A 27,974-nucleotide genomic window follows, 5' to 3' on the forward strand; every position below is an offset into this window, starting at 1 on the left:
TGTTAAATATAATAAGCCCACGATGCTGACATGTGTACTCGTACGCCATAGTGTGAAATATCTTGCTTGTTCGCACAAGTAATGCGAAACTTGTCGCGATTACGACACGCGTGTCGCGGCGCATGTCGCGGCGCCCGCGGCTGGTGACTTCATATTATGTTAGGATTGCCTTTTCAACTTCAAGGAGCTCTATATCGAGACGCGGGAACTGGTTACTAGCCAGAATTATCGTTAAACATTTCTCATCTGTAAGAATGATGTCTGAATTGTTGCCTGTCTGACGAATACGAGACCATACACCAAGAAGTTCGTTTTGATGTTAATTGACATACACACCCGTATTCGCAAGCATTACTAATAGACCTCTCAGTCCCCGTGGACGCACAGGGTCTCAAAAACCTATTCATAGACAATACTTGAGTGGTGGAGTGACGCACACGAACTTATCACAGAGCTCTATTCAACGCTATCCAATGCACACATTGGACTTATCATAGCGTTGCTGCTTCACTTATGCAAGCATCGTTTGTGAATACGGGTGTCACTCTTATAAGTATAAGAATAAGAATAATAATAAGAATAAATTTATTTCCAGACAATGCATGTAACTAATACATAAGTTTACAAAGTAGTTATACTAATAGGAATTCAGGTGACTTACTAGTAGTCCCCAAACTGGGTAGTCCTGTCTTTTGGGGACTTGAGTTTGATACAAATGTGTTTGATATAAAACAAAAATTTAAGACCGCTATAGAATACCTGGTTTTGCAAGTGATTTCAAAAATTTACTTATTATTGCCAAATATTATTGAATAAAGAAACCGCACCAGAAATTTTCATTTTCACTTCGTGTGAAATACCTAATAGTCTACTATTTCCCTATCCACGCGATGCATTTGATTCTATACGACATCTCCATTGTCAATATCGACGCGTGTTCAACGACACGTCTGGAATAATGTCGCGTGAAATATTTCGCGGGAACATTCTTGTTGGAGGGAGAGTGGTGGCCCTAGTGGCGCACAAGATTGATGGCCGCCGTGTATGCGCCGTGAGGTTCACACTGGCAAATATTTTGGATGAATTTGGGTAAAAACATACTTATTTAAGTCTGGGCTCTCATATCTTGTTCAATAAGATTAGTTAGGGTGACTTAGGTTACGGTTACTGTACTAACTGTCCCCATTAGCCGGTGGCTATGCGCAAAGCATTTCCCGACGCAAAAAAAAGCGGTTACTGTAAAACTGGACGTAAGATACAATATTGCGCTATAGTATCTCAAAATATAATAATATTTGTACTAACCACCAATTTATCTATTTTGTCCGTAGAAAATTACCTTTACAAGAGAACCACAGATCATGATGACTAACGAACGAAATACCTACGGGCATTACGTTGTTGGGCGCCATCCACAAAACGAGTCACGCTGTTACGGACATGAAATAGTGGCTCTTTTTTATTTACGTTTGTTTTGCGAACATGCGGTAGAACCTGTGTAATTAAGTTTGCATCATTGTTGTACATTTCAAAAGAACCTAGAATGATTTTTACAATGTGTTTCAAATTACATAATGTCTCCCCCTTTTGGAATCAAACGGTCATGTTATTCGACAACTAACACCTACCCCATAGCATCAGTAACGAACCACACTCCTTGGCGTCGCGACGTGAGTAACAATCCATTTTTTGCTTACAATCACACAGCGAACATCAAAGAAAAGCGTCGATTAACGTAAAATAGAAAAGGATATCGCCAGAAGCGGTGGCAAAGTGTGAAACAAAAGTGCTTTCCCCAAGTGTGGCGGCGAAGTTGTGCGCTCGCGCGAGCCGCGCCAAGTTTAAGCTGCAGTTGACAGTTTGAACTTATTCTTTCATTTTAGCGCGAGTAAACAAAGCGAGCGCACCTCCGCTCGTGGCAATGAGAACAAGTATTTATTTGGCTTTTGCACTTATCAAGTGATGCTGCCATGATTGAGAAAGGCATACTGTTTAGGTGGTAGCGCATTTTCTTACATAACTTTTCAATTCCTATCATTGGAGGTCCGAAAATATTTCTCATACAATTTGATACCATAATGATCATTCTTCATAAAAAATTTAAAACCTACATATTTAAAAACATAATCATTGATATTCATAATATCACTAATCATACACTTAGTTTTTACTAATATTTGTTTTCATATATTTTTCTATACTAATGATCGAAACTCATAATCATTCGAATAAATAACTATAATATTCATAAATGTGATGTATCCTAATATATGTTTTCATAAATTTATTACTCATAAGTGTATTTATCCATATTATTGAAAATCATGATGTGTATTAAATCGTATTTTAATATTAAATTAATTTGAAATGGTCCAAAACAGGCAATATTTTGTGCCACAAAACTAACGTGACAGAAACGAATCGCTGCAAAACCGACTCCACGTAGTCTTGTCTGCCCTACCCCTAGAGTGTAATTTAAAAGCCGGAGGCGCGGAGGGAGGGCAGCCCTCGCCCGCTGTAACGAGGCTCAGGCGCCCGGGCGAGCTGGAGCGGCTGAGGCTGGTCGCCGAGGCGCCGAAGGCGCCGATGGCGGTCCAAAAAGCCGAAGCTGCGGAAGCAAGCGTGGGTGCCTGAGCCTCGTTACGCAAGGGCGGAAGGGCTGCACATCCCGCAGCGCCGGAGACGAGGAGATACCAATGCATGCTGCATACTTGCTTTCATGCTGCATGCTCTGCATGCTTATCTACTCTATTAAATTATATATGATTTTTTTAAAGATACGAGTATGTCTGTTATAAAGTAAATTATTCTGAACAACAACATTATGAGTTGAAGTATGTTCTTAGTAACAACATTATTAATTAAAACAATATGATCAATGAATGTTATGAAGAAAAAAGATCTGAAAATAAAAATTATGTATTTTAAATGGTTCTTGGTAGTAACAGTATTGATAAAAAAATTATGATGACTAACTGTTATGAGCTCCGATGGTAGTAATAAAAATATATGAATAAAAAAAGTATGAAAAATAAAATTATGAAGAGAGATTATTATGAACACAAATCGGTAGTAAGACAAAGAATAGGATTTAGAATTTTATGTGAGCCAATATAGAACCTGTTTAGGTATTACCTACTTTATAGCCTTGTACAACTTTTATTTTTCCAAAAATGTCTACAAATTTTAAGTTTCGTCTACAAAATAGACAGACAGTTTGGATAAGAAAGTCGTAAGAGGTCGGCTGTGTCCCTCAATTCAATATCGAATGCAAATCATATAGGTTGAGGCGCCCAAAAAACGAAATTTCTGAATTGTGTATAATGAGCGAAAAGGCTCGGTAATATAATAAAATCTGTGAAAATGTTTTCATTCCCTTCAGAATGAATTTCGTGTCAACACCGGGGTAGTATACTTGCTCATGAAGTGTAATGTCGTTAATTTAAGCACGTTGGTCGCACCACACGCAGGGGCCGTAGACTTACTCCTTACACATAAAGCTGACATAAGCAGAAGAGAAAGATCTAAAAATGTCACTCCAAGATGTAAAAATACAACTGCTAATCCGACACCACATGCTATTTATCGTTGAATTGCATCTTTGAAGTCGGTTAAAAATGAGTAGTTTTTTTTAGTAAGTTCACTTTATCACGGGTCGCAATTGCACCCTTCGAGTGAATTAGTGATTAAAAACTATAATTCAATAATATCATTTCTGTCACGAGAAGTTGCCAGTATTCAGAAATCAGACTGATTAATTAAGAAGTATATTTATTACATTATGTAGGAATGAATCTTCTTCACCTGCCTCCAGTACGCAGGCTTTACGCTGCGATCCAAGGTCGTCGATAAATATTCATCGGCGGAACGAAACGTTGACATTACTATAACGACCCCCCTTCCCCACTCTACACCCCCTGCTAAGTACGCACAGAACAGTGAGAAAAGACAGCTCATCACAATTCCTCGGCAGTGGGTGCTTGCCCACGCACTCTACCTTGGCACCGTATAGGTACACATGGTAATACCACAATGTAAGAAAAAAAACATTTTCTACATCATGTACGTACTCGTATATCCCCGATTAGTTTACAATCTTAACCGGCATAAACCGCTGTATCTTTAAACTGTGAAAAGTGTAGTGTTAAATTGGGTAAACTGGCTGTATTACATTCCCTGTGCTGTTAGTGGGGCAACCAGCGGAACGTGATTACACAAATAACCACAACTCCACGGCAAAGAACTTGCATTAACTCGCACCAGAAATTGAGTTAATATAAGAAACGGGCGTCCGCTCCAATGATTTCATTTTTCCCGTTTTGGGGAATAAACAATCCTGGGAATACCTCCTTACTATGAACCCATTTTGGAGATTACTAGGATTTATTCGGGAAGGTAAAGTTTGCTGTTTCTGAGGTTTACGAAAATGAGGCTTAATCTAATTGAACAAGGTACAATGTTTGTTTTTCCAGTTTTTGCTGTAGTAGTACCAAACTAATAATCATTGTCGACCGTTTGGTGTAGTGGTTCGAAACGGACTACTATTCCGGAGGTAGCGGGTTCGATTCCCGCACAGTACAAACATTTGTGTGCATGAACACATTTGTTTGTATTGGACTGGGTGTTTACTATGTATAATAAGTATGTATTTACAAAAAAAAAAGGATTTAAGTATGTTTATATCCATTGTCTAGTACCCATAGTACAAGCTTTGCTTAGTTTGGGACTAGAAGCGCAGTGTAAAATGTCCAAGGATATTTATTTATTTATTTATTAACCGACTTCAAAAAAGGAGGAGGTTATATGTTCGACTGTTACATTTTTTTTTCTATGTATGTTCACCGATTACTCCGTCAATTGTGGACCGATTTTCAAAATTCTTTTTTTGTTCGATAGGGTACACTTCTGAGGTGGTCCCATTGTCACCAAGTCAGGATCTGATGATGGGATCCTAGGGAAATCAAGGGCAACCCTCAAATTTTAAAGGCACGTATATCGTTTTTCAAACTTTTTCTTAAGTTATTCAAGTATTTGCTCCTGGAAATCATCATCTCATATTGATGAGCTGATGATAGAAGGTAAAACTCCTTAATGCTTAGGAGTTGGAGGATAATTCTTTTAATTTTATAGATAAGTATAGTTTCTAAAGTTATTCAAGTGTTTACATCAGATATTCATCATCTCATCATGATGAACTGGTCATGGTAGGTACAACTCCTTAATGCTTTGGAGTTGGAGGATAATTCTTTAAATATTATAAGTACAAAATTAGACCAACAGTTGTATTCTTTCATGTTTTTAAGGTGGGCTGACGGTTTAAGGTCTTTTTAGGTTTCCTATATGGTAACCTGTATTTTGTAGGGAATATTATTTACACTAGACATGAAGAATATGGTGTCAATGTACTGCCTACCTTCAGTGGTAACATCAAGGTAATAATTAGTTAACTAAAAAGCAAGAAATAAGTAAAATTTTATAAAAAAAAATAAAACCGACTCCAAAAAACCTACACTAAAACGTAGAAAAATAATTACTAATTTCCTACTTATTTATTAGGACGAATTAATATTTATGTAGGTATACCATGATTGATACTTTTGGAGTCGGTGCAGGTAAACTTTACATGTTTCATAATCTTGGCACCGACTCCAGAAGTATCAATCATGGTATACCTACATAAATATTAATTCGTCCTAATAAATAAGTAGGAAATTAGTAATTATTTTTCTACTTTTTAGTGTAGGTTTTTTGGAGTCGGTTTTATTTTTTTTTATAAAATTTTATTTATTTATTATTTATTTCAAAGAACTGAAAGTAAATTCAGAAAAAAGGCTTTCTATTTGCTCTTTTGCTTAGAGTAAATCTTAACAAGCTTCTTAGTGCAATAAGCGACCATAGCTAATTAGATGTTACTAATACGGGCAAACACATAATCAATTAAACAAATCAATCACTATCCCACTTGCTTGGCAGCTTACATACGAAATTAATAATTTTGTCGTGTCTAAGATGCCTGTGGAAATAATTGAAAACAAAATTGATAAGATAGGATAATATCTAGCCCACGAAGACGTAGGAAACTGCACTTTGTACTATTGACTTATTAAATACAACTTAACTCATCCAAAATTTACTCGCACTTTATTCTTAGAACTTCGTTGTGATTATGAAGGAAGAATGTTTGTAAAAATCTCTGAAGCTTTGTAATCTCAATTTTTATTTCCTGCCGAACACTCAACAAGCTGTTCAAGAGATCGCTCGGGCTCGGAACATAACTAATCTGAAATGTAATTCACTTTGATTGTGACGTAACGAGATAGTGACGTGCCATCGAGATAGTAAAGGCTTCGGTTAGAAGGATGTATCCTTACCAACCTACCAAGTAGGCAAAGCATGCATATGTAAGCACAGGCAGCGCAGGATCAGTCGTTATGGAAATCATTGGTAGAGACCTTTGTCCACAGTGGATGTCCTTTATAGCTGAAACTTATACTAACGAAAAATTGTTGCCCATATGAATTTATTAAAATACGTACGTAAATACATAATTGAGTTTAGTTTCAAAACTTTTTAACGTTTAATAGAAAACGTTAATAGAATACACATTTTTTTAAAACATGGGATAATTTCCGTAACTGTCCAAAATATCGAATTGACTTTAGACCGAGCGCATCTCTACCGGGCTGTAATTATGCCGGGCAAATAAAATGTATACAAACGGGGCCGCGGAGACCTGCCTCAATACAAACTACAGCTGACATCGTTTGCGTCGGCCGGCCCGGCGAGGGTGGCCATGCGGCGGGCTAGACCGACAGCGGTTGAACCTTTGACCAGTGTAATAAATAAAGAGGAATATGTATTGGATTTGACTACAATTAACTGAGCAACTACAGGAATATATGAATAACAAACTTTTGGTCTTCTGAAAGACTCGGGTCTTTTGACTCTCTTTTTTTTAAACGTAATAAATTCAGTAATATATGTTTTTCGTCGAATGTTATTCAAGAAAATGGGAAAAATATAACATGATTTATACAGAGTGATTAGGCCCATACTGTAGAGTAAGCCTTCAAAGCATGAAGATGCTATCTAAAGACTTCGTTCGTTTCAGGAAAATGACGTCCACTTCTGGAAAAGGGCCTAAGTCAAAGCCAAAAGTCAATAAAAAGTCTCCCCAAGGACTTCTACGACAACCGGCCCTGCGCTGCGGCACCTCCTGCGATCCTCACCAAAAGAAAATACTGATGAAATAAACCATTAATCCCTGTATCCCGTATATCGAATAGGCTTATTTCATGTCTAAAGTCATATTCCTAAAATAGTTTGTAGTCATGGTGTCAGCAGCTTGCGATATGCCGAATGTCACGGCGGGCGCGCAACTGAATTATAAATTAGTGAACCGAAGCGAGGGGGGGTCGAGGGGAGGGGGGGGGGGGGGATGTTTGCTGAGATAATTGTCTGGTTCGCCTCCAGGACGCCGAGGGCCACCTCCGATAGTTATTGTAGGCAAACAACACAGATTGCGATTGAAGCCGATTCCTTCTGCCAAGATCAAAGCAAGTTATAAGTTATCTTATATTGAAATATTAATTGAACCAACTGAAAGCTCTTAACAATATCCTTTACTGACATATCAATCAAAACGTAATGTAAAGTATCTTTAAATTAGGATAAAATAACTGTAAAATTCGTGCAAAAGTAATTATTATATCGCATCCCATTTTACCAGAGAATAAAAGTCAATCAGCAATAATATTTAGCAATATATTATTCAAATCTAAAATACGAATTGGGTATTTGACACCATTTCCCAATAATTCTAAAGCACAACTTTTTTAAAAAGACACTTCTTTCTGGTCTTAAAAACTTAATTAATTTTTAATTACCTGTAAATTACGATTTTTGGTAGCATTATAATTGAAAAAAAGTATTTTCATTGAGTTGATAAAATTGTGACGTCACATGCTAGTATTGCCGTACAAAATCTATGGAAGAATGTCGTTTTGACAGTTTTAAAAAGTACGTCAATTGATTGGTGGTGTCAAATACCCTATTGCTCTTACCACAATTACCTGGTTTCCAAACAAAACATGTACGAATAGAATAGAATAGAATAGAAATCATTTATTTGCGTAAGAGACACGGTACATATTTGTTCAAATTATACATAAAGCAGTTTGTAAGTGCATGCGTGCTCTACCGAATGTCGGCATGCAAAAACTTAACAAAAATGTCACATTAAATAAATTAAAATTAAAAAGATGTCCATTAATAAAATCATAATAATATTACATGCTTGTCAGGTACACATTCATTTACATTGTTTATTTAAGTCAAAATATTCTTTCATGTCATAAAAGCACTCTCCAACAAGCCAGCGTTTTAATTTACGTAAAAACAAAGTAGTAGGTAATTGTCTAATTTCTAAGGGGATTCTATTATATACGCGAATGGGCATTATATAACAGTTGTTATTATGGAGAGTACTATTATGTTGTGGCAACATCAGTTTGTGCGGGTCTCTTGGTCGTAGCCTCTGTATATGAGTTTCTGTTTTAAAGAATGACATGTTATGCCTTATGAAAGTTCCTATTTCAAAGATATACATGGCTGTCACTGTAAGTAAGTTGTATTTCTTAAACATAGGCCTGCAGCTTTCACGTGGCCCAATGCCACTTATGGCTCGCACACATTTTTTTTGAGCAACAAACACCTTTTGCACATCTGTTGAGTTTCCCCACAAAATTATTCCATATCTCAACACTGATGATACATAACCATGGTATGCCATGATGGCAGTCTTTTCATTTGTTGTATTTCTTAGACGATACAGAGCAAATACGAAACAGCTTAACTTCTTACATATACCCTGAACATGACTTTTCCAATTGCAATGGCGATCCAGTGTAATACCCAGAAATTTCGTCTCATGGACTTCATCTATAATTTGTTCTCGGCATTTTAAGTTTAAGTTTATGCTTTTACTTTTGACGTTATGAAACTGAATGTATTTAGTTTTTGAGGCGTTAATTAAGAGATTATTCTGTCTTAACCAGTTATCTACATTAACTATTGATTTATTAATCGATGCTTCGTAGATCACCCCTTTCTCATTATTTGGTATAACAAGTGAAATATCATCTGCAAACAAGATAGTTTCAAAACGGGTAGCCTTCGGTAAGTCGTTTACATATAAAAGAAACAACAAGGGTCCCAGGACGCTTCCCTGAGGAATGCCCAATTTATTTTGTTGAAAGGATGACCTATAGTCAATCGCCTCGTTACTCTGATTAATTTTTGTGACCTGTACGCACTGCGTTCTGTCTGCAAGGTAACTCCTGATCCAGTTGAGCGCAGGTCCTCTAATGCCATATTTTTCGCATTTGACGAGGAGGATTTTGTGGTCAACTCGATCGAATGCCTTGCTAAGGTCAAAGAATATAGATGTAACTGGCACTTTGCTATCTATAAAATTGGTAACGCTACACATCAGTCTGTATCCTGCGAGAGTTGTAGATTTATGTTTCTGAAACCCATTCTGCTCCTTGGCTATGATATTATGTTTATCCAGAAAGTTTGTGATCCTAACTTTCATAGCCTTTTCAAAAATTTTTGAAAGAATAGGAACAAGAGTTATAGGCCGATAGTTATTTACATCCCGTTTGTCATTCTTTTTAAACAATGGTTTGACAATGGAGTGTTTAAGTGACTCTGGAAATAAACCTTGCTCAAATGATAAATTTATCAGATGCACTAGTATTGGCGCTAGATATTTGGCACACGCTTTAAGTATGGGCGTGGAGAGGTGATCTATTCCTACTGATTTTGTGCTATTCAAAGATTTAATAATATTTAGGACTTCACATTCCGTGCATGGTTTCAGAAATATACTAGTATTTAAATTGTCAATTAACTTATGGTCATAACTGCCATGTGTCAGGGGAGAGTTGGATACATTGATAAAGTGATTGTTAAACATTTCAGCAATTTGAAGAGGATCTTTAATTTCTTGGTTATTAAGATTCAACGATTTAATGTCTATATTTGTTTTGTTATATTCTGACATGTTCTTGATGACGTCCCATGAGGCTTTACACTTATTTTTTGCCTTTTTTACTATATTAGCATTGCGGTTTTTTTGTGAGGTAAATATGCATTCCCGCAATATTTTACTATACTTTTTAAAAGTACATTTAGTTAATTCTGATCTGGTTCTGTAATAAGCAGACCTCAGTTTACGTTTGTTTATGCAAGAAACCCTAATGCCTTTTGTGATCCACTTTGGTCTTGTATTTTTTGAATTAATTTTAATGCGCTTTTCTGGGAAACATAGTTCATAGAAAAGGCACAATTCATCATGAAACTTTTTAAAGGCAGAATTTAGGTTACCATCGCTACAGACATCTTGCCATGACAAACTACTAATGTAATTTACGAATTTGTGTACGTTCTCATCATTAAAATCTCTCTGTCGCTTGTACCAAAAATGAACCCTGTATTTATGCAAGTCTGTTTGAAAGGAAAGCGTTTGGCAAGTATTATGGTCGGAAAGATAGAGCTCGTGAACATTCCCCTTTGCATCCCCAATATTGCTAGCAATGTGATCAATACATGAGAGACCACGCGTAGGCTCGTCGATGTGTAACTCAATGTTAAAACTATGTAACAAGTTTACTAGATTAGTAGATAATGTGTCTTTTTTTAAGGTGTTGATATTCCAGTCACCGGTTAATACTAGTTTTTTATTTCTTATTGATAGTTTGTACAAAAGTAGTTCCAGTTGGTCAAGAAATATTGTGGGATTACTCTTAGGAATCCTGTATAGACACAATAAAATGCATTTATGAGATGGCAACTCCACCCCACAGCACTCAAAGCTTTTTTCGATTGCAAAGTCTTTACAGATAGGAAGAGGTTTGAAATCCATATATTTGTCAATAAAAATACAGACGCCGCCTCGAGCCCTACTTGTCCTGCAGAATGATGATACCATGTTATATTTTTTTAATACTGCGTTATTTTGAGTTCCTGATTTCAGGAATGTTTCGGAAAAGCATAAAGCGTCAATATCAAACTTTCTTTGCTTGAATTCATCAACAACCAGTTCCAGTGCATCTAGTTTACCTAATAGTCCCTGAATGTTCTGATGTAAAACTGTAAACTTACCTATGTCGTCACTAGATATGGAGGGAAGCCCACATGAGTTATAACAGTTATCATTAGGTACGAAAAAACTTATCTTTTTTTACAATTGGAAAGTAGAAAGGGATGGTTCCTTTCTTTGTGTTGGGCTTTGAGGGTGTTGGGCTTTCGTGGCCTCTCTCCATATTATTATTTTTATATCTCGAGGCAAAATAGAATGGAATAGTGCCCCTCTCAAATTTTTCAGTATTACTAATATTATTACTAGTTTTACGCAAAATTAATTGCCTTATTTTTTTAACGTCAAGGTATTCTCGATCATAATTTACACAGTCAACAATAAAATTAATTCTTTTGCACAAATTATCCTTTGAGACATAATTATCCAGGTTTAAAAAATAGCTATTCTTAAAATATTTACACATATTTTCAATTTCATGATTCAACAAAGATTCATTTAAAAATTGGTTATATGTCACACTTAATACAATTACAGTAAAACTATAAAATTGATTTAAAAAATTGTTAATTTCAGATAAAATATTATTCGGATTTCTGTCATTTTCTCCAACATTTATTACAATAACATCCTCTAAGTTAGGTTCATTGTAGTAACAGTCCTGAAGTATGTCCGCAGTCAGAGCATTTGGCTTAGTTTGACTTTGAACTTTATACCGTCGGTTTTTCTTGGAGTTCAATAAGACAGATGCGAGACCCGTACTCTGTTGTGCGCCGTATATCCTTATGGTTTGTGTAGAATTATTTTTGGATATTTTTGTAAACTTTGGAGATTTTTTTCCACACATTGCAATGTTTTCTGCGGTTGCGAGTGGCAAACTCAGTGCATTGTTTATCTGTTCTTGCAACTTTTTTATTTCTATGTTAGCATTTAGTAGCTTTTCTTGTAGATCACTTATTAATAGTTCTAATTCCAGTTGTTTTTCGCTGGGAAATATCTTGGGTTTAGTTCTCAAATTTTGTATAGCGTGGTTGTTCTTCGCATGACAAGTGGATTTTGGTGTACTATTTCCCCGTTCCTGGATGTTCACATGGTGACTTTTGGACATTCTGTTGCTGGAGGCTGGAGTACATGGGCTGTGGCATACATTTTTCAGTAGGAAAATTTCATGTGTAAGTTTGTTTATTGTTTGTTTTAGACAGTTATTTTCACAAATTGTATTTTCTAGTTCGTTCTGTGTGCTCATTAAATTTGAAGTGAGCTTTTCTATCTGTTCCTTTAAGTCCTGGGTCTCTAAAGTCGAACTACCAACTTCCAAACTTCGTGATAATTTCTCTAATGATATGTCATGGTCACATATTGTGTCCGCATCAGAAAGGTTCAAGCCCAAGGATTGAGAATTACAGGTCAAAGCTTCGCTAATCGTGTCATCCTCGTTAGATGGGTCATCAATTCGAGGGGTGGTGATTATAGATGGCGTACATTGTGAGGTAGCAATTGCGACTGACTCATTACTCTGAGGGGTGGTGGTTGTTGGTGGTGTACACTGCAAGGCAGGAACTTTGGAGGCTTGTTTCCTTGTGGTTATGTTGGACGCAATAAAACTGTTTACTGGCCGATGTCCTTTCAGTTTCTGGTCGCATGATTTGCATTTCCAATTTTTTCTTGTATCAGCATCCTTCAGTCGAGTATCTCCCAGTTAGGAACGTAATTAGTTAAACCACAAAACACAGTAATTAATGATAATTAATACAAATTGGCAGGTAAAAGTACCTCGAGCCAATTATGTACGTGTATTTACAGCTTGTTATTTTGATCGTGATTCACTTTGTTACCTTGCAAAGTAACCGTGACAATTAGTCGCTGAAAAATGTAACTATTGTAATAATTACAATTTATGTAATTACTATGAGGGTTTTTCCAACTGTTTGGTCCTCCATGGTTTAATATTAATGAAAAAGAAGATTTTATCTTGCAATAGTTGTTGATCAAACAACATAAACCGCAATAAGGCCTGCCTCCGACGGCGCTGACCGCACGGGCTGCCCCTTAACCCTTAACGCCCTCCTGGGGTAACACAGACTAGAAGAATGAACCTTTTATGGTTACATGGAACAAAAGAAACCATTGGGATAAGCTGGTTACTAAAAGACCACAAATATGATAGTGTGCATTAGATAAAGAACAAAAAATCGTTCGAAAAGAAATACGAATAGTGACAAAAATGATTGCAGAAGAGAACACATCTCTTCCCTGAATGGTAGGAATTGCGAAATGAAATGACATTCAACTATAAATCTACACTCGCGAATAAATTCAAATTTGAATAAAGGCTTGAATCTGTGATGGAATTTGAAATGAGATCTGGACATCCTATCAAAACATGAGTATAAATATTGCTAGAGCATCAAATTACGTAACATTGTACATATGTACATGCCACCTTATTTTGTTTCAGGCAAAGACACCGTCACCACTGGCCCACTGAGTTATTGACCTACTTAAGAGGAAATTAGATATTGCTAGAGCTCGTACATTACGCTAATAATTGGCTTCAACAAGGTGCCCTAACTTCAAGTACATTTGGAGTATCGGGAGCTTCCTACATGAGGCAAGTTTTGCAAAGCTCCTACTGAGTGAACTAATTTGCAAGTTAAGGTGTGTTTCTAAAGTCATAATATATCTGCGCGTACTTCTGCTACACTATGTACTACTATTACTATACCTAAACGAGTTGTCATAACCCATGTAAAGAAGATGATGTTGAGTGTATACTACTTAACTTTAACTGTAACTATAACGATAACCGGCGTTTTTTTCTATGGAGTTTGACAGATTTTTGACGTTTGTAATTAATTTACCATGCATTTACCATAAACAACAAACATTACTGTATGATGTTTTATAAAATAGATTTTCACTCAAAAACAATAGCTCTTCTTAATATACTCGTAATGTTTCTTAGTACTTTTAACTGTCAAATTGTTTTTGAAACTGTTTGTGGAAAATCCAAGCGCTGGCCTAACAGACTTTCCGTAAATTTCCAGTGTTGAAAACATTGTATTTGGCAGTTGCGGTAGATTCTGTGGCACTCATTAAAAATCAGGCAACAACGTTGAATAATGTGAATCAAACATTTGTAATTAAAGACCCACATTGACTAAGTAAACCTTAAATTTAAAGCCTCTTTTAAAAATACAGATCTGCGGCTAGTTTAAACTGGTAATGCTGCAGTCCGACCCTCAGTCAAAGTCCTCGTAAAGCACCGAGTCAACCGGAGACTTTGCATTCGTAAATAAACTCAAAGAGAATAACTTTGGAGAGTGTGCGCTACGACTTTTTACAAACAGATGCGAGCGGATACTGAAGTGCTTGTTTATTTTGCTTACATACTCTGCGATAGCTTTGTGTTACGTGTTTAAGATTTATCCATTGCCAGTGGGCTATTTCAGATCTTCATCATAATTTGCATCCCGACTACCCAGTAGGGTAATTCAAGTGCAATCTGTCATTTCAATCTATTCTATTTGTCATTTAGCTTGTTTAATCTGTGCTGAATAAAGTGCACAATATTTAAGCAGGATATGGTTGCACGCGGATTTTTAGAGAGTTAAATCTTTTGGCCAATAGAAAACGTCATAATAGTTATTATATGAACTGGGATTGGTCAATGACTTTTGAAATTAATATCCGATGGCCTGAAAAAATCGGTTTTCCAACAAACGTCAGTTACGCGCAAGGAGGTTTAGCTATTTATCCATCGAAGTTAATAAGGGAGAAGACATAAGACTAATTTTATTATTTGCCTGCCGCGACCCGGTTTTTACGAACAATGACGATGACGAACGATGAACCAGTAACGAGGAGCACACTTAGCAATGCTTCCAGGTTGCGCCTCGGTATCAATTAAGTAACATTTTCCGTTAAGTTTACTTTATGGCCAACTAAAGGACTTTTGCCGTCTCCATGGACAAACTCGAAGTATGATAACTACAGTCAATGTCAAAATTTTGCACTGCCATTGCCGCTGGATACCATATATCGCTACTATATTCATAGATAATAGACTTTCAGTTAATCGTCAAAATTGACATTGTTTTTTAAATAACAACAAATGGTATGAATTTTTAAATGTGATATTTTTATAAAGGTAAGTCCCCAAAACAACATTTGATAGCCTATTTTCTTTCGTTGGCATCTAAGTTCCTGTTTTCTACATATATGTTACTACTACCTATTGGATAAGTAACTAAGAACTTTGTCGCTTATTCCATGTGAACAAAATCCCTAAAAGCCCATTTGTAATAATATTCTTACTAAACACTGCTGAAAAAGGACTAAACTTCTGAGCTATGAACGTATAATCCAGTAGCATTAAGTAGGTAGGTACGTATAGCGACGTTGGAACTTGATATAGAAGTTAGCTGTTTTATATTTTTTTTCACAGCAGAAATCTTTATCTTTGATCTTAATATCTGATCGTACGTATTGTCTTTTAAAATATTACATTTGCCTAAATAAAAATAACCGACCTGCTGCTTATGTAAATTATAATTATTTATAACCCTACTTACAATGCATAACAATCATAATTAGGTATTATAACCCTACTTAACAATGCATAACAATCATAAGATAGTTTGGCGTATAAGTAGGTAGGTAGGTACTATCTAGGCCGAAGGTGGAAGCGATCGACCCGGAAATATTCTCAACCATCTCAACTATCATAATACCTATGTATTTAGAACAGTCCCTCCTTACCAATGATATTATAGATAATACCATTGCTCCTTACCATCAATGCAATCGAGCAGACAAAGGACATTGATAAAAATCGCCCTAAGATTTTCAAAGACTTAGTATGTACCATAATTTTATGTATATTTTATTTATTTACTTGCAAGTGTCCAAACCTATCGGACAAGTTGCAGTTCGAAAAAATATTTTAAAAGTATTTAAACGAAATCAAAGTCACCGACATATTGACAGAGCAGAGACAGAGATGCGCTTTTTTAATTCGATTTAAGTAAATAATGGTATGATCGATTAGACTAGAGTCTAATCATTAGACCTTTAGACGGGCGCAGATCCGCCGCGCCCGCAGCGCTTCAGTGGATTATTGCATTTTATGTATATTTAATCACATTTATTTACCTACATTTACATATTTACTCTTTTCTTTAAGTGTAGACACTGTTTATGTATAAGTCCACTATTGCATGCCGTGGCAACCTATAATTAAGGCAGCACTTAGATTAAGTTAAATACGTTGTAAATATTGATTGTCTTCCAGTGTATGTCTTGTTGGTTGTCCTATTAAATAAATAAAATAAATATTTATAGCAACACAATGTTTAAAAATAAAATTTTTCAAAAACGATCAATTTAATCGTTTATGTCTATTCTAAATGGACATCCCTATTTGTTAGTCAAATTGTCATTCACTCGCATCACCTTTTCTCTCTCACTCACTCTTGCTGTGTTGCTGTCTTGCTTGATCCTTCTTTGTGATTCGTTTGTGTTTTAGCTTTTATTTTCGGAACTTTATTAACTACAAACTTGGCTATTCAAACGGACTCTGATTGATTGCAATAACGACATACTCAGCCTGGGATTTACTGTTTTTGTGTGGCTCGGCCAAGGCTCGGCTGGTGGTTCTATGGTGTTAGAAAATGAGCAACTTAATTATACACAACAATGGGCAGCACCTCGGTCGGTAAGTACCTACATTTTGCTCTGCAATCTTATGAATAAGTACTAGCCTTGCCAAACTTCTGAATTGCCATTCTCATGGCGGGTTGTCTTGAAATGAATGTTCCGCTATTATCTGTGGTTCAACCCTGGACAGTGTGGACAGCCAGGCCCGATTCGATTGTAAGAAACTAGTCGATGGTACAGCGCAATGGAGGCATGAGCGAAACAACAATTATGTTGACAATCCAGCTGGTTTTGGTGTAAATCTAAGGAATTATTTACTTTGACACTATCTCCCTGCTCTCAATGAAAGCTTGTTTTGTTTTGTTTTTTGGAACTAAGACTACTAGATTATTATTTTTTGTAACTAAGTTTGTAACACATCTTAATTAATTATTATAACAACAATGCTTATTTACTAAAGCTGTTTAACCCTACCCTCTGACCCAAAATTCTACTAACAGCACATAATATTGAATTATCATTTTTTTTATGGTTTGCGGCTCAATTTATTCAACGCACAGGAGTATGTGTGGCATGGCATGCAATGAATCTATTTATTTTTACAGGTTACAGCTCATGATCTTATATTTGTTATAGTCAAACCTCGAAGCTCAGGCGCTCCTAGGTTTGACTAGTCAATCCTCAGGTTTGACTTGAAGTCTTAGTCAAAGCCCAAACATTTCGGCCTTTGACTGAATAATGTTAGTCAAACCTAGGAGAAACTAATTTGGTCAGTCAAACGTCGAAACTCAATTTAATGAAATCGGGGTTTGACTAGTCAAACCTCAATTAAGACATTTAACTAACTATACTTGATTCTGACATCGAAGTTATTGCATAGGCTTTACGGTCGGTTTTCTCGCGCACACGCAGCTAATCTTTAGGTACCTAAAGGTACCAGTAACTAAGCTTATTTACTGCGGTTGTTTGTCAGTGTTTCTAGACCGATCTTGAAATTATTATTTTTAGGGTTCTGTACCTTGAAGATTTAAGGGTAAAAACGGGAACCTATTACTATGACTTCGCTGTTTGTCTGTCCACACCATGAACCATTCCCAAAATATTTAGTTTTATATACACTTTAAAAATAAGTAAACGTTCAAGGGGGGCTCCTATACAGCAAGCGTCATTTTTTGTCGTTTTTTGCTCAATATTAATAACGTCAACAGGACAGGTGAACGCTTGAAATATTCACATTAGGTTTTCTATAATTGCTGCCGGCCTCTGTAACGCCGCGTCTACCTTTGACCGAGTCTATCAGTCGGTTCTAGGATTGACTAGGCAATGCCCGAAACAGATTATTTTCATTTCGACGTTTGACTGAACAGTTAGGAACTCCTAGGTTTGACTTAGTCAAAGGCCGAAATTGGAATTTATTTCGGGGTTGGCCCGAAAGCCTTGGTCAAACCTAGGATAGACCAGTCATTCCGCGAAGAGACTGCATATCGACCTTTGACTATGACATATGCACAACATGTTGGACCCAAGCCCAAGATACAACACAAAATATGCATCTACTTCAAATGTTAGCAGAAAATGTGTGCTTTGCAGTAGAACACTAGAGCCTAGAACACGTTCACATCAGCTCATGTCCCTGAGAACTAACACTCAACATCATATTAAGAGCCATTTCACAAAAATATGCCGCGCGAATTTAGGTAAAAGCTATCAACGCAACGTCAAAAGAGTAAAAAGAACGCTGAAATGGACAAAAAATCTTGAGCCGTGACCGTATTAAGACTTGATTTAAGTTATTAATTTTAAGGTAGAATGAGGTATTCAAACTTGATAAATTAATTTAAATTTTTAATAGAGTTTATTAAGTCTTTTATATTTCGATTCATAATGAAACACGAATAGGTATAATATGTAAAATATATATTAAGTACAAAATAAAGACAGTCACATAGTGAAAAAAAATCTGCCCCCTTACAGCTCCATCATCGGACCCTGGATACGAACTATTCGTCAAGGCGAATCACACAAGCCCAAACTCCATAGGGTTCTATTGTTTTGTTACGGAGGTGGCCATTGCATCTCCTCCAGATCCATTATCAGACAGAGCTAAGAAATAAATAAATAAATATTATTATAAGTAAACAAATAACTAAATTAATTCATCTTACTATCTTACTTCTTACTAGTCTTACTAATATTATAAATACGAAAGTTTGTGTGGATGTCTGGGTGTTTGTTACACTTTCACGCAAAAACTACTGAACAGATTTTGATGAAAATTTACAGTACAGTACAGCAGTACTAGGCAGTCTGTGTTCAACTATCACTCGGGTCGGACGTTCCTATCGCAAGACCTTTGGTTCACTCAGTTCCGATACGACTCTAGTGCTGTGTGTAATCATTTTCGTGAATACACTGAGTTTATTAATTTTTACGAGTGGATTTCATTTTGACTGAGACCTACGCCATGAACCCTGAACCAGAAGACCCTGTCGCCAGCGACAGCGACGCTCATCCATCCCTGGCGTCGACCAGAATAACAATAGGCTATAATTTATGACGATCTGTGACAAACTAAATTTCAAGCGGGTGAAGCCGCGGGCAATACTACATATTTCATACTAGCTTTTTGCCCGCGACTTCTTCTGCGATGAAGTGGAAAATGGTTCTAATAGAATTAAAATATTCTAAGAAAATTAATTTTGTTAAATGATTATATTTTTTGATATAAAATCTACAAATTATTATGTTTAAATATTTGAATACTTACAAAATTATGAGATCTTTCTAAAACAAATTAAAACACTACACCTGCCGCAGATTTCTTTGTAAACAATGTTTTTTTGTTTTTCCTTCAGGTGCTAAAATCACCAGGCTATTGTGTGCGCATACTCTGGAGTATTCCACATACAACTGGTCGTCGGAGACGCATAGATTTCCATTAAGTCTACTCCCGCTACCATATACAGGGTGTTTGGTAAATGGGTATATGAGCCGACACTAGCCCATGTTAACATGGGCATATAAATGGTATGGTGAAGTCAGAAAATTGATATCTTCATTTTAACTATTTAAATTTTTATACAAATCGGAATTTATAAAATTTATTTTGTATGAAAATTTAAAAAAATAAAATGATGATATCAAATTTCTGACTTCACCATATCATTTATATGCCCATGTTAACATGGGCTAGTGTCGGCTCATATACCTATTTACCAAACACCCTGTAGAACTCCGCTAAAATTCGTGAGGGCGCCAACACTTACTTTTGTATCGAAAATTAGTATGAGCAACTGCGCACGCGGTTGCCCGTTGCAGGCTCTATGCAACCACACTATTTTAAACCGTGGTCCATAAGCATGAGATGGGAAACTGCACTCTCTTGAATTCTCTTGAATTTGATGGTGTTAGGGGAATCCTAGGAATGAATACAGACTTTCCAATGGAATCTCCTCATCAATATTGCGAAATTGCGAGTTGCAATGCAATGTTACGTTTTCACTTGTTATTTTATTGTTATCTGACCTTGATTTTTCAAACACGTGTCAAAATAAAAAAAAATAATTTAAATGAAAAGTACTAAGGAATATTTCATTGATATCAACTTAGAAACAAGCACAGATCACAGAAACTAAAGGGAAATGTGACAAGGGACAAATTGGAACATATTGCTTGTGAAAGCAATGATGACAGTAGCGAGGTCATTATGTAAACAGTTTATATTGCTTGCATAGTACTAAAGATTATTCGAACGTTGAATACTGATACCGCAGTGGATAATGAGCACATAATTTGATTTCTTTGTGTGTGTGAATTTCTAATACGACACTGAGTTTCGAACTTAGCGCATTACTTAGCATCTCTCTATATTTCTATGGAACCAAGTTATCTCCAAAATAACACATACATAGAAAAAAATTAGGATTCTAAATCGTGAAAGAATTTTTTTTCGGAGCCTATTGCCTCCAAACAAACAAACAAACAATTAAATCTTTCCTCTTTTATTAGTATAGATTTAACAACAAAGCTTCCCTCTCGAAACAAAACGCTTCTTTTTCTTCTTCACGAAACAAAACTCAAAGCGGATAAATAAATAAACAGCATTTCACAGCGCCATCTAGTCCAAAAGTAGGCAACCAATATGCTTGTGTTAAGGGTGCTAGCATAATGAATATATACTTTTTTATAATTTATTTATTAAATTAAATACATGGTACCTACATATTATACATAGTTACACCCAGATCCGTCAAAGAAATTAAAATTCATCATTTCAATTTCTGCTCGGCCGGCCGACTCGAAACAGCCTCTCGGCATAGTATCAAATGCATTTGGTCGCCGTACAAATCACCGCTTCACGACACGAACGCACGTAAACGTCACGGCGGGAAAAATGACACAGGTCCTACCTTGACGGGCGCTCGCGCCATACTAATCGATGTCGGCTTCAGGGTTGCCAGATATCAGATAACTCAATTCGCCTAATTTTTCCTACCGAGTAGCCTAAATCGCCTAATATTTTTTTTTTCCTGAAGTAGCCTAATTCGCCTAACATTTTGAGGTAAGTATACAAAAATACATATCAAATCGACACATAATGACAAACACTGTTTATGTCTTTCTAACTTACCAGAACTACTTACTCTTTCTAACTTTCTAACTTAACAAAAAAGAGATAGATAATAATGTTTGGTCAGCCTACTTATTCTGGCAACATTTTTATGTGACATCACTAACTACCTGACTTGTGCCGAGTACATACAAGATTTAAGAAATCAACATGGCTGCAATATAGGCAATCAGCTGACAAAAACACACACACACACACACGCACACGCACACACACACATACACACACACACACACATTTCCTATATTGCGGCCATGTTGTTTTCTTAATTGTGTATTTATATTGCGTGTAAATGTGTGCGTAATGTATGTGTTAGCGGCAATTTGTATAACTTAGGAATTCTATACAATCCCTAGTCAATGGGTAAAATCAATGCCTGGGGCGCGTAGGCAATGTTTAAAATATTATTGTTCAATAAATACTTTACCTAGGCGTGTATGTAATTCCTAGGCATTGTATAGAATACCAGCTGGCCCACCAGTAATGTGTAAAGTAAACAGATTTTGATAATTATTATTTATGTACGGTTAGGGTGTAGCAAAGAGGGTGCAGGACTTAGCCGAATAACCGAGTTTTCGAACGTAATTTGTATGGAACTGACACTTAGAAAAAAATTGACGGATTTAGTATGGAGTTTGGACTTTTTAGAGTAGTAAAAGGGGGTAGGGGTCATTTTAAAAAACTAACTGAATTACGGAATACTAGGTTAGGATTTATTTTTCCAAGGTAATCCTGAATTAGCCTAAATAGCCCGATCTTATTTTCTAGGTAGCCTAAATGGCTACCGGTAGCCGTTTGCATTTTTTGGTCGCCATTTGACCCCTAGAGGTAGCCTAAATGGCGATAATTCGCCTAATCTGGCACCACTGGTCGGCTTGCGTATTGTAATTTATACTGATATTCACATCAATATTTTGACAAAGTGGATACTAATATTTAAACAATAACTGTAGAAATCAATTCTACAATGAATATTCTTTATTTTGGGATACTTTTATTGCAGTTATTGCTGTGTTTTTAAACCAAAAACCACGATCAAAATGTGACGTTAATCTTCAAATTTGCCAAATTATTTTTAGATTTTACTCAATAATGGTAATGAAATTCAAGAATCTATTTCATTAATGGACTACAAGAATATATGTCCGATGATTACTATATATTTTTAAGCTTATTACATGAGCATAAATAATAGATACAGGACTTTGAAAATGAGTCTGCGGCAATTTTTCCGTAAAATGGTTGTGGGAGATGGGGCACTGTGAATTAAGCAAAAGAGTTTTAGTAAATCCGTTTCATTAATGGTCAACACCAAGGATTGACCTATCTTTCGCAGTTATTAAATAATCTCTGGGTGTTGCTTAAGATAGTAATTCATGCTTCCAAAATCTTAGAAATTCGCACGAAAATGTAAAATGGCTCTTAACATCAGGAACATAATTGTGGAACGACTAACTCCATTAGAGGTAATGCACGCTAAAGTCCTTATTTAATAAAATGTTATTGGCTATACAATCAGTCTAATTCTTGTAAAGTTATTGGTTTCTGTAAATTAATACTAAAATAAAATAATTTAAGTGCGGGACATTAAAAAACTGATAATTTTTTTAAACTTATTTCTAATTATTATTATTTTTAAACAGGTTACTGCAAATGACTACATCTGTGGGGCTTGTCACTCATTATTGCAAAGAGATACCACACCTACTTCACAAGACTCTCCAGATATGCCAACCGGTGCCCCGGTAGGTCACCAACAAGTTTGTGTTGGATGTGGTTGTTCATTATTGCGAACTTGAAGTCTTTGTTTGGATACAGAGAATAATCAAGATATATTAAACATTGTTCGAAATTGGATTCAACCCAGAGAGGTAAGAGCCCTGCCAGTTTTATAATACATAAAAATAATTATGCCGGTTTATTATAATAATAAAAAAGGTTTTTTCCGAATCAGCCTTCCCATCCTTCAACTCCTTCCATTGCTTTCAATCTGCCACTACTCTCATCCATACAGGTTATACAGGGTGGAAACGATAAGTGATCTCACTCGATTATTTCTAAACTACACAAGATATCGAAAAACTGGTTACTCATCCTGAAAGTGCTTCACGAGCTCTTTCTAACGGTATCAGTAAATAGTTACAGAATTAACTGGATCTATCCGAAAATTCAATGTTTTCAGCCTCCATACTAAATGTATGCCAGCCACACAATATTAAAAGTGTTATAGATCACTTATCGTTTCCACCCTGTATAATACAAATAGACTTATATAATTAAAATATTGCAATATTATTACTTACATAATATTAAACATAATTTTTACTATTATAAAGCCAGTTAAAAATTCCCTGAGCCAAATAAACTCAGTAAAGTTTTATTTATACTTCCTGCATAACAACAGACTACTCTTTTAAACTACCACTATTCTCACTCTCAATCCTCGTTCCTCATTCATCCCTTTCGTTTCCTCCATAGACCAATCATTCCTCATCATTCAGCGTTCAAATCATAAATTATCTTTCATCACTCATCTTACTATTCCGTTACACACAAAAGTCGTTAATCCTATATAAATATTGCTCTTCTTATCGTTGAACTGTGAATCTGATGTTTTATTTTATTTTCAGATTCGTCCTTCAGATCTTCTTTGCCATAGATACTATTAGAGAGCACGAATTACTACAGTTGGTGCTTATTTAATGAAGCTGAGGACCGGTGATTCAGATGACAGAATAGCTACATTACTTGGCATTTCAAGGAGTACTCTTACAAAATATGTAATGAAAGCACGCAGTATGATGGAGGAACATTTCGTACCAGCACATTTAGGGTTACAACATATTAGTAGAGAGGAAGTAGCCCAAAGAAACCTTTATGTTCCAGTCTCTTTTCGGGAAGCCAGGAAACGATTTACCACAAAGAAAGGCTATTGTCATCATGGATGGTACATACATACATTTATGTGCAAAAAAGTAGCAATTATGCATACCAAAAAAAAAACTTATTCCCTATACAAATATCGGAATCTCGTTAAACCATTTATGGTACTTTGTTGTGATGGCGACATCATTGATGTATTGGGCCCATATTTAATAGAAAATGTAGAACATGACCATTAATAAATAATAAGTACCTACATACGTATTTTCATTTATACCTACATAACTGCCTACTTACCCTTGGGTCGGAATAAAGATATTTTTGGATTTAAATGTAAGTAAAATATATTAACTTCTTTTTAAAAAATGTTTGGCTTTTCCGTAGGCATTCCTATTTTTCCAATACGCAAAGTTCTATTTGCTGCTATTCATACGGTTTGACAAAGGGGTTCTTTATCGATCTACGATTTAAAGTGTAATTAAGACGTCTCTCCTACATATCTATACCTACTTATAATAAATCTGTAGAGAGGTCAATTCTGTACATGAAATATAATTTTCAAAATAACTATCAGGGGGTGATACTGATGCCAAAAATGCAATCAGTAAAATTTTTGTCTGTCTGTCTGTCCGTCTGTATGTTCCTTATAGAAACAAAAACTACTCGACGGATTTTAACGAAACTTGGTACAATTATTCTTCATACTCCTGGGCAGGTTATAGTATACTTAGGAATTCTCACGGGAACAGGAATTAGCGGGAAAATCCTTTTGTATGAAAAATCTAAACCGCTTAAGTTAGACGCTTTAAATTTCGCACGTAGGTACTTTAGTAAACTAATTCCCACGGGAACGGGAATTCGCATTATTATACATATAATTCTTGACAATAAATAGTTTTATTAGCAACTAGCGGCCGCCCGCGACTTCGTACGCGTGGATCCCGTTTTACCCTCTTCATCTATCTTACGCGGTTTAGATTTTTTCGTTCAAATGTTTTTTCCCGTTCACGTGGGAATTTTGCAATATCCTGTTGTAACTAAGCTTTAAGTTTATTAAGATACCTACATGTCAAATTTCAAGCGTCTAACAAAAGCGGTTTAGATTTTTCATACAAAGGGATTTTCCCACGAATTCCAGTTCCCGTGGGAATTAGTTTACTAAAGGGTAGTATTTAAACGAGTGACTGTAAATTTATGTTGTAAGTGTCAAAAATAATTAATGTGGGCTAAAGAATTACTAAGTGAGCGACTGAGTGCGAGTGACGAAAAATCAAAAGAATAGCAACTTACAAAAAAAAATTGAGTTCCTTAAAATACAAAATGAGAAGCTTCATAATATTTGAGCGACCTAATATTTGATTGAGTGTCAACGTTAGGTCCTGCATTTTTTTCAATATTTGGCAAATGCTTTTTTTATACTGAGTGGTATTTTGAACTTTAATGAAGTGTTTCGAATGCAAAAACTACTTTGAAAAATACTATTATGAGCAGCGTATTATGAGCCCACATTTAAATAAAAAATGATCTTATGAAATAAATATTTGACGGAACACTATTCTAGTAGCGAAAAAAATAAATCATTAAAATTTAAGGGTAGGTAATCAAATGAAACAATGTATTATTAAAAATGAAATAAATTTGTATTTTCTTAAATCGAATCAACAAAAAAAAAAAACAAAATAAAATAAGTCGCTTCTGTCGACCCAAAAAAAAAGTAATTTTATTAATAAGGCTCATTGGTACCTATGAGGATTGAGGAGCTCTACCTACTCATCGTCACTGTATGATAAGTGCTGGCTTGGACTTAGCGGGCCGGCCTCGTTTTCTTTTTTGTCCAATAGGTATCAGTTTTGCTTCCAGTGGCGGTGTTGTTAGTTTGAGCCGAATTGCTAGACCCAAAACGTGTTTGCATACATATTTTGTTAAAAATTCGGGACAGTCACCCGCCCCGATTCGAATTCGCGCGCTGTAACAATCTGTAGTTTTCATTAATAAAGCGTATCAAAATAAAAAAACATGAGACCTCAAATATAATATCAGTAACCAATAATCATTAATAAAGCAGCTTGTTAACGCCATCTATCGGCGCATCAGCGCACATAATACGTCTGAAGTTGTATACGAGCAAGGAGCCTGGAGGGGAGCGCGGGGGCGGCCCGCGTCAACTTCACTCGATTACCAGCAAGAAAACACGAACGAACAACGGTTGTAAATTAATCTGAAAAGTAATCGAAATATACGAATCATTTCTTCAATCAGCGTTATTCATTCAATTAAACGTCGAAACATTGGTCCTTCGAGCCGGACGGAGCCTTGGACTCAAGATATTGCACGGAAGTCGTTGCCCGGCGCGTATCCTGAAACTGAAGCCAAAGACGAGGAACCAGGCCAAGACACATCAATCGGATCAACGGTCAGGTGTTATCCTTCCTTTTCACGTCCCATCCTAATCGATTAGTGCTGAAACAGTGTTATTTTTCAAAATTCCAGCCGTTTGTGGTGTTCGTGACAACTGCAACGTCACAGCCTACTGTGCGCCGTAAGCGAATAAGGTGATCCTGCAAAAAACCGTACGTACTCCTTGCTTTCTAATTTCTTCCCATAATGAGCGATGAGGAATATGTTTCTGCAAATTCTAAGCTTAGAATTCCTAAAACATCTTCTAGGGAGGGTAGTCGGTCAGCCTCCAAAGAACGTTCTACTTCTTTAAAAACATCCGTTACAGACCCAAAAAGGCAAAGAGGAGTACTCAAAGCTCGATTAACGTCATTCGATAAATATATTTCAAAATTACAAAATATCGATTTGACAAAGCCTCAATTAATTGAATTAAAATTAAGAATTTCTCAATTGGAGTCTGTATTTGATGAATTTAATGCATTACAAAGCAAAATAGAGGAAATCTCTGATGAAAATGATCTTGTAAGTCTTATTGAATATCGAGAAAGTTTTGAGGAACAGTATTACGGGTGTATTTCTCTTGCTAAATCGATTTTGGAAGACAATAGTGATGATATTGTAACGAATAGCGGTAATTTATGCAAAAAAGGTCAGTCGATGCAAATTAAATTACCTGATATTAAATTACCCACCTTTGACGGTTCTTATGACAACTGGCTAGAATTCAAAAATTCTTATTGTACTATGATTCATTGCCGTACCGATTTAGATGCGATTCAAAAGTTCCATTATTTGCGGTCATCGCTTAGCGGTAGTGCACTTCAGGTCATAGGCGCATTGGAATTAACAGATGCAAATTATGTTCATGCGTGGGAACTATTAGTCAATAGATTCCAAAACGATCGTCTTTTGATACACAACCATGTAAAGTCGTTGTTTTCTTTGCCAAATATGAATAGGGAATCACCTTTACTTATTAGAAAACTAATTGACACTATTTTGCGTAATTTACGTGCCCTAGAATCATTAGGAGAACCCACCAAGTCATGGGACACTCTGATTATGTATTTAATCGTATGTAAACTCGATTCATCCACTGAACGTGAGTGGGAGAATCACAAGGGCGCGTTAATTACAAATAGTTCTAACCGTAAGTTGAAACTGGACGATTTGCTGACCTTTCTCAAGAACCGAGCTGATTTATTAGAAATGATAAACGTGAATAATAATAATAACAATTCTAATAACAGCAACTTTAATAAATTCAATAATAGTAATAAACAGTCTCAAAATGTGAAATCT

At 35.9% G+C, this 27,974-nt stretch overlaps 1 long non-coding RNA gene across 1 annotated transcript; it reads left to right on the forward strand.

Moving 5' to 3' along the window:
- The first annotated feature begins 22,809 nt into the window (after positions 1-22,809).
- On the forward strand, positions 22,810-24,522 carry LOC135077242 (uncharacterized). The gene is made up of 3 exons (XR_010258435.1): positions 22,810-22,855; positions 23,033-23,260; positions 24,020-24,522. It is a non-coding gene; the product is annotated as an uncharacterized LOC135077242 (long non-coding RNA).
- Positions 24,523-27,974: the final 3,452 nt, after the last annotated feature.

Source organism: Ostrinia nubilalis, chromosome 13 (genome assembly GCF_963855985.1).
Source record: "Ostrinia nubilalis chromosome 13, ilOstNubi1.1, whole genome shotgun sequence".
Taxonomy (NCBI): Eukaryota; Metazoa; Arthropoda; class Insecta; order Lepidoptera; family Crambidae; genus Ostrinia; species Ostrinia nubilalis.